Here is a 9666-nt window from a genome sequence, read left to right as displayed (position 1 = left end):
GTTGCCTCAATGATAGAGTGACCGTACCATCCAATGACTAGTTTCAGCCTTAGCACATTTGCTGATTCTGACAGTCTTGCACTGTGCAGTATAAAAATGCAACAAATGAACAAAGGAATGTGCTATTAAATGGAACTGCACGGATGACATCAACAACCACATGACAATGTGGTATGGTATGCAAAGATTCACACTTTAAAGAGCCTGAAAAATTGTCAGTGCCCTACAAGAGCTATACATTCAAAAATTTGTGAAGTCAGATTAGCCCGACACTATTTCCTCTCATCAAGAATCCAATTTTTGTCCTTATTTATTTCCTTAATATCCTTCTGTCTCTACTCTGGAATGAGGTGTAGTGATTAAATATCACCAGGTTGCTATTCTCTTTCTTTTAATTTGCTTTTGCCATCGGAATCAGACATATTTTCTGCAGAATGACCTTGCTATTACTCTCTGAGTGCCTGTAGGAAGCATCTGGTACTCAGATTCTCATCGTTTTCTCTGATATACCATATCCTCTTTTTATCATGTCAGATACTTGCAAAATCTGCTTTTTATTTCCTGTTTGAGTATTTTCCAAATGATCACTATCTCAAGAAATGGAGCAGTAATCTACAGCAACTATGCAATACTTGTCACTCAATCCATTGTTACCTTTTCTCAGTATCAGGTTTAGAATTTCTGAGGGTTGTAAAGCCTTATTCTTTATCCAGTCTGTTTCCATTTCACACACCTTATTATAGTATATATATATATAGCAATTGAGCTGTCAAACCTCACCAGTAGTAGCATTCTCTGTGTTTAAGTTTCAGCTGACCTTCTTTCCCCAGATATATGGACTTTATTCAGCTCGTGACACTACCTTTAAAATCTTCTGGGATTGTTGCTGAAAACTCATTTAATCAAAATTCAGTCTTGCACATGCTTGTGTCTTCCCATCACACTTTATTAGGAAAATGATCCTCTGTGTCACTTCCTCCTTGTGATATGATAAATACAGAATTACTCTTGCCATTTAGGAAGTTGTGTCTTGCTTGATGTATGTGGCATCTTTTTTGATTGTTCTGTTGTCCTATTCTCGGGTTGCCATATAATGAGTCATAAAGAAGTGTACAGTCATCAGCAGCACTTTTTAACAAGTGCCATTAGACGTTTTCTAATGGCTCATTATCAGACTGCTTATCCAGCCCCTTTAATTGTGGAATCATTGAATTCCAAAGAAACCTCAGTCAGAAGCTCCTTTAATGGCTGAGTGTTTTCTCCTCTTCAGCTGTCAAGGGTCTCAGCAGCACAGGCTTCTAGCTGCACTTCAGTACTCTACTGAAGCATACTCACATTCTTATTAAAGCAGCTTTACTCTGTATGGCCATAGTTAACAGTTTTCTTTACTCTGTCAAATGCCTTCTTGTCGGCTTTTGAACATTCTCCATGCTGTTTCAGTGTGCACACATTCTCTCAAAGACTCACAGACCACAACAGCAAAGGAACAAACGTGAAGGGAGAGCTCACTGGCCTTAGAAGTCTTTGAGCACCCTGTACCTTCTTTGACCTGGCCTTGTTCTTAGAGGACACAATATTCACTAATTCATCCATACATATGACAGAACTTCTAATGGACATATACAGAGTGTGCATGCATGTGCATACAGTCTGTTTTGAATCTACGTCCTTCTGTCCTCCTCATCCAGATCCATGCTGGTAGATGTGGTTTTCAAGAGGCCCACCTCTCTTATGCCCAAACACTTCAAGGTTTTGCTGCTGCTATTTAATTCTTCTATTCTGTTGTCACACTCAACTGACTATAAATGTTGCTTGAATGTAGAAAGCTGAAATAAAAGTGATTTGCAATTCAAGATTTCTAGAATTGGAGTAGGCATAAAAAATGTAAAAAGTTATGGGATTATGATGCATAAAATTACCTTTATTTACAAACATGAATTTTTCTCTACTTATTCTTCTCTTAAAATATTTACAAAATCTATAACTGCAATATTATTTTAAACTCTGTCTTAATTATTTCTTCACAGTTGATTCTTTTGTTTTGTAACAGTGATCTTTTTTGTAATCATTAATGTACTTGTTTTCCTACAATAAGTCTTGTTTTTTTTGTTTTTCTTTTTCCTTGTTTCATTTTAAAGTCCTTAAGGATGTAGTGTGGACACAGCTCTATGTGATAAATCATTTATGAAAGTAACATGTCCAGGTGAAGCCATGGCTAATAAGCATGATGCAATAATGAATGGAACAAACCAGGTGGTACTGAGGGCTCACTATCTCTATATACTTCATGGTTATTTTTTTAATTCTAGATTTGGTCTGGTACCAGGGCTTAATGCCCAGCAACAGATGGATTGCTTTAGGGTTTTTCCTGGACCATGTTGTGCTATTTGATTTTGTGTAGAAGGATGAAAGAATGATACATTCAACAGTTTATGTGGTCTGAGACTTCTCTGTAAAAATGTAGATGTGATCAACAAATTTATTTCAAAAACACACGTCAAATCTTAATTGAAATGCTTATGTACATGCATTGTACATGCATCCAAAACAACAAACAAACAAACAAACAAACAAAAAACACACCCACATTCTGGAATTACTGTAATGAAACTGAAAATCCAAATTAGAGTTTGTTATTCATGCAGCTGCTATTGTCATTGTGTGATCATAGGAAGAGCTGAATGAAAGGGTCGCAGTTCCCAGTGTGAATTTTATGCAGTACTGCTCTAGGATGGGGAAGACAGTGGCAAAGGAGCGAAGATTATCACTGGTTAATCATTTTCAACATGCTTGCCCAGGTAAGAAAGTAACACAAAAGATATTATATTTGGGATTAATAAGGAAACATTTCTTCTAATAATAAACCAATATTGGTAATACAGATAGATAGTTTGCTGAAATTCATTATGCCTAGATTACACTACATATATTTACAAGCTCATTACCGACTGTTATAAACTGTGCCTCTCATGTGATTCAAATCAAAGTATTAACATTTTCCTAACTTTTGTACTATCTTTACTAGTGCTGGTAAAAAAAATTAGGGATGTGAATTGAATTTGTATTATAACTCTGTTTCAAGTAAACCTGTTAGATGGCTCACTTGAATCAAGACTCCTAGTAATGACAGAACGACATAGGTAGCTGACATTAAGAGGAGAGAAATAACAATCAAATGCAACCAATTTCTAACTGAAAACAAAGCAGAAATTCTGAACTACTGAAAGAGATTATGATGCTTTTCACTGCCAAACAAGAAGGAAGAAACAAGCAGTGCAAATTCTAATGGGAAATCTATTCCTTTGAAATTTCTACCTGAAATATAAAGAGGAAAAAGGGTTTGGCACAATTGCACAAATGAGGCTGAAATTGATCTCTCAGCTAGACAGATTAGAACACGTTGATATATTCGGGGGGGGGGGGAGGGGGGGGGGGGGGGGAAGACTAATGATATCACTGGGAACTCTGTTTTTTGCTTTAGGGAGTTAAGTTTTGCCCAAGGAATCTGAGATTTCCTTTTCATTTCAAAAGTAAAATATAATCACTTAGGAAACAAACAAACAAACAACAACAAAACCCAACAACAACAAAAAACAACCAACAACATTCCTAATAAATGCCAACATTTTCGTTAAATGAATTACTTCAGGGGTTCTGTGGTGATACAGCTAATCTGTCTTCTTATCTTAAAATTCTAAATCTCCAAGTGACTTGAAACTTGCAATGTGAACACGAAGTCACAAAGTGTATTTTATCATCAAATACCATCCCTTTCCCCAAAGAAATGTTATGTAATTTCATTTTGATTTTATGAGAAAGATAAACCTATTAGAATTTTATATAACAAGAGCATCACCTTTTTAGATTTAATGCATATGTCTACCATAGAGGAAAGATGATGTTCCTCTGGTTCTTAAATAATCCATGTTCTCTTCTTTTCAGATTTGAGTCCTTTATTAACTGAATAGAACACGGTCATGTCTTCAGGCAACTTCTATTACATATTCAATAACTGTAGTTTAAGCTAAAACATCAAGATTAAACTTTCCAAAATTGCCTAAGGGATTTAATCTAATTATATTCAGGATGAAGAATTTCACTGGGATCTGGGTCCCTAACTCTCTTAGGTGTGTTTAATGTATACCAGCCAAAAATTCCCATTTTATGAGCATCTTCTGGGGAAAAAAAAAAAAAAAAAAAATAAAAGTTACCTTAATGTCCCTATGTTTATGGCATACATGGTTTTTAACTAACGTGTGACAAATAGTGACTTGAATTGCCTCCTATTCCTTTATTATTGGATAGCTATTTAATTGTGGTGTTTTGTTTTTTTTTTTTTCCTATCACTAGGTGACTTTACACAAATAAGCTGGTTTTTCTGAGGTGGTTATAACTCCAGATTCTGCCTTTTGATGAAATTCGCTAAATCAGTAGAATATCTTTAGGGAAATATTTATATCTTGTTTTGAATCTAATCGAGGTGATGTGATTAAAATAAAATTGATGTTGCGATGTGAAATGTACAAATGTCCCCAGAAAGATGATCTCATATAAAAATTGGTATTCTGATGATTGAGTAAATGTAAAAGAAGTACTTTCCCCAGTACAGGAAGGATGTGGAGCTGTTGGACCAGGTCCAGAGCAGGGCCCCGAAGATGATCAGAGGGGTGGAGTACCTCTCCTGTGAAGAAAGGCTGAGTGTGTGGGTTTGTTCAACCTGGAGAAGACTTGGGGAGACCTCAGCCTTCCAGAACTTGGAGGGAGATTATAAGCAGGAGTGGGACTGACTTTTTACACAGTCTAATAGTGAGAGGACAAGAGGGAATGGCTTTAAACAAAAAGAGGGAAAATTCGTTATATGACATGAAAAAAAATTTTTACACAGTGAATCAGTGGCACAGGCTGCCCAGAGAAGTGGTGGACCCCCCATTCCTGATGGCATTCAAGACCAGGTTAGATGGGGTCCTGGGCACCCTAATCTGGTGGATAGCAATCCTGCCCATGATAGGGGGATTGAACTAGGTGATCATTAAAGTCCTTTCCAACTGAAGCCATTCATCCTAAGTTTCCTAGTTAGTCAGCCCCTTAACATCTATCTGTTTTCACCAACTTGCTTGAAAAAGCTCCTTTTGTAAACAGCAACTGTTCAGTTGTGGACAGTTCCAAAACCTAAACCATTTGCAGAGAAGCACCTGAACACCATTTATTATTATGAGAAGATAGATTATGTGAGAAGAAATGTAACATCAATGAAATTTTAAAAGGGAGAACAAAACAATTCATGTAAACTTTGTGAATTTTTTTCTCATGTAAGAATATCTAGGCAAAGATAAATATTTAAATTATTATTCTGGGAGTGGAAGGCAGATATTAGATGAAGTTTCAGAATAATCAGGGCAGATCTTGATGCAAAGATAAAATATAGGTCACCAGATATGCTGCCATTATGTATATTTTTTTCTACTGCTGCAATCAGTGTTGAAGATGTTCATAGGTAAGCATAGAAGCCTGAATTTTCAGATGTTCTAGGCAGATTGTTCTCTTACATTCTGAATGAAGAAAATATATTAAAAAAAATAAATGTAATTTATCATCACAGGCACAGGTACCACATTACAGTGTACCAATATTGAAAATTTATGTATTGCTAGGTATTTAGGTATTAGGTATTGCTAAAGGTAATTATCAGAAAATTACACTTCATTTAGTGTGTGTACTGAAAAGTAAGCTTTAGGAGATAATCCATTTCATATTACCTCTCAGCAGCAAGTTGACTGAGTAAAGCTAACATAACTTCCCCCAAATGCTAATACATTTTCCAATTTACATGAACAAAAAATGGGATGATGTTGTAACAAAAGCAATTACCTCTCTGACTTACAAGCCATATACTGCTTTCTGCGGTCTAATTAAAAATATATAATTTCTTTCCTTTTTTTTTTTTTTTTTTTTTTTTTCTTTTTAGTGATTTACTGCTACTTATTTTAACTCTAGAACAATTATATTTGTTGAGAATCAGAACATAGTGCAAGATAACTTGATCAAACATGCAAAATGTGCTCCAGCTTTTTTTTTAAATTTTTTTGCTTTTGTTTCTAATTAGAGATATTTGCCAGTGACATTGTTTGCATCTTACTTAGGCTTTACCCAGACAGTATTTCATGCATATAGAGAATGAACAATAGTGGTTTTACAAATGTAGATATGGGTTTTTTTTAAGAGCAATGATGAGACCACAGCTTCTATCCTCACAAAATGGTGATCTCTACAGAAGAAAATTCCTGCTTGTTATGAGTCTTTTTCTAGCTAATCTCCATTGCCTCACAGTTGAAAAACTTGCAAATAGTATTCTTTCTTTTCTTGTGTTAGAATTCATAGGATTCACGTGGTGCAAACTGTGTGATATTCCAGTGTTGCCACTATTGCTTCCACCAAAGTGGAGTTCATATTCAGCTCTCTACAGAGTTCCCTGGTAGTAATCTTCTGCTGATTTACACAAATGAGGTGATGGAGAAGCTCTTCATTTCAAGGTGTGACAACTGTGCACAACTGTACAGAACATATTTTGTCTTTCATGTTGCTGTTTCCACTCTTGAAATACACTGCTCATCATCTCACTGTGTTCATATCCACTATTTGGTCTCCATAAACATTTAGCAAGTGTCTATGAATGCCAGTGGATGCAAATTTTTCTGCATGGAGAAATTCAATTCTGCATCTTTGCCTTATACACACTTCCATGTCAGGTGCCATTTTGTCAGATTTCCCCTCTGCTGCCATCTGTCACATGTCAACAAAATGTAACAGAATTTCGGTTCAATCTCTACTGCTGTACTACCGACACCTTCCTCTGTCACTATTGTCTGACATAATAAAATAGGATACATTAATTTTGGAGCAATTCTTGCATGTGTCCAGGAAGTAGCACATCCTTTTGTAAAGAAATAAAATTCATCATCAGAGCTTTATGAATTAAAATCTTCCGAGTTAAATTAAAATCTTAATATTCTTTATATGAAAAGGAGAAATAGTAAGAATTGCAGTCTAGTACTTTGCTTCAGTAATTCCTTAACATGAATAATCTGTCAATTGGAGGTTTCTCCAATTAGAAGGCTAGAGTAATTCTCATTACAGAAGTCTATTTTAAAAAAATGAATATTAATTATATATTCATTCTGAAAATTTAAACAAGGTTGAATTAGAAAGTGCAGTCCCTATCTCCAGAATAGTCTGTAGTTCATCCGTAAACATGTTTACATCAGAGATTTAGATGTCTTGGGAAGGAAAAAAATATTTGAGACTATTTCCCCACCTCCTGGACACCGAAATCCTGGATCAAACTGTAATTCAGCAAACCTTTTTTCTAAGGTGGTTTAATTTTTTTTTTTTTTTTTTATTTTATTACTTCAATGCATATGCAAAGCAGTGAAGTCCATCTAACTGCAAGAATTAGTTAATAATTTGTTAACAATTGCCAGTGAGCTGTGAAGTATGTAGCTGCTCTGATGTACACAGTTCATTAGTAGAAACATAGAGCAAATGTGGGTACCTATAGGCCTTAAGATGGGAATTACTACTTTGTGGTTAAGTATCACAGTATCACAGTCTCGTGCGGATTGGAAGGGACCTTAGAGATCATTGAGTCCAGCCCCCGGGATTCGAGCCTCCTGTGTAGCAGAGCAGCACTTCTACCACTTGTGCCACAGGGGGGATTCGAACCCGGGCCTCTGGTGCTGCAAGTGGCGTTCCTACCACTGCGCCACCGGGGCACACTTAATCATGTTTGCAACAAGTTGCTTGAGACAGATGTTTTTGTAGAAATATTGATTTGAGCTCCTGAAATGCATCTTCTTCTCCTAGTTTTCAAAAAGGCTAAGAGGCAAGCCAAATTCTCAAAAACATTTTGACATACAACCACCAGTGATTTCTGAATTATTAAGTTGCCTAAATTGGTTTTGAAAACTATACCCCCTAGAGTTTTAGTCAGTTGTTCCCAAAGCTTCCAACTATTGAAGGACATCGAAGGACATCATTCAGTTTGTCCAATGATATTATTCAAGTACCTAAAGCCAAGAATATGCTTTTCAGCTGGTCACTGCCCCTTGACAACTGAGTCACACCACTATTCTAATCATTGTTCTTCAGCTAATCACAGAATCAGAGAATATCCTAAATTAGTAAAAACTCATATGTCAAACCAACTCCTGGCTCCACACAGAACCATACAAAAATTAAACCATGTTTTTCAAAGATGGTTTTGAAGTCCACTTGGATGCTCCATGTACCAAGGAGAGTATTTCAGTCACACTTTGGGGGGTTAAAAGATCCTAAATAATGCTGTTTATCTTAGAGAGGGAAATTACTGCTGCGTCCTTGTGATTCTCTCATTTTAAGTAGCTGTACTGCTGAACATGCTCATTTGCATATCTTTTTTTTCTCTTTGCTTTTCTTTTCTGCTTTTTATAATTTCTCCAATTATATTAAAACAAACCAACCATTAAAAAAAAAAACAAAACAAACAAAAAAAAAACATCCAACCAACAAACCAAAAAAAACCAAAAACCAACAACCAAAAAGTAACAAAACTTTATATTTACTTCAGGCCTTGTTCCCTATTCCAGTGGCTTGTTTTCTTTTTGTTTGTTTTGTGTGTGTGTCTGGGGAGGGGGGGGTGTTATTTTTCCTAATTGCTTCAGCATTAATTCTGTTTCTAGATTATCTAAATACAGCGTGTTTTCAGAATGTTCCTACATCATGAAGCATAGGCTTTCTTCCTTTGTGTGGAAAATTTCAAGGTTATTTTTCAACTCTGCTTTTATTACCTGTTGTTTTGAAGAAAAATAGCTACCACTGTGGTCTTTGTATTTATTTAATATTTATACAGAATAAATAACAAGAAAATGTAATGCTTTTTAGAAAGGTGACCATTGTATATTCAGAAAAGTGGCCCTACTGTAGTTATTTTTGCCATCTTCCTTACAGTTAGAATGGAATTATGTCAGTTTCTTCCATTCTTTCTGGTGCTTTTCATATGTGGTTTGGAATCTCAGTTTCAAAACGTTTTCTCAACAATGAAAGAGAGTCTAAACCCAGAAACTAGTCAGACTATCTTTAAACAACATAATAAAGAATATAAACTGGGATTCTTTTATATTCCTTTGCCTTTCTCTCTTTTACTTCCCCATTAAATGCACTGAGTGCTATTTTCAAAGATCTTTTCTGTTTAAGTTTCCAAAGATGCCAGTACTGACATTAATGGATTCACACAAAGGACTGAGAATTATATTTACGTAGTGATTAAATGCTTATCCACACTGAATACTAAAGTTCATTTACTGACAAGATTCATAATCAAAATGAAAGAAACTCTATTCCTACATGACAAGGAGTGAATTTCAGTGACTTCGTTCACATTCAGGGTTTGAAAAGCACTTACCTTTTGTAACAGCAACATAACTTGCTCCATTATCTTTAAACAGCCTGTGCTTTGGTTGAACTTAGACATGAAATTAGGTACTTGGCTAAATCAGAACATAAATCTTAGAAGAAACCTAGTGTTATTGTTGTTGGTTAAACAGTTGATTGCTACCCGATGAACACTGGCTGTATTTTTTTATGCTGATAGTGATGTACTTTATGCAGATAATTAAACAACTTCAATTTTCA

This window comes from Coturnix japonica, chromosome 2, assembly GCF_054131305.1.
Source record: "Coturnix japonica strain WE chromosome 2, WE-NBRP24, whole genome shotgun sequence".
In the NCBI taxonomy this organism is placed as follows: domain Eukaryota; kingdom Metazoa; phylum Chordata; class Aves; order Galliformes; family Phasianidae; genus Coturnix; species Coturnix japonica.
The sequence above is the reverse complement of the archived record's forward strand: the minus strand, read 5'-3'. Positions refer to the sequence as shown.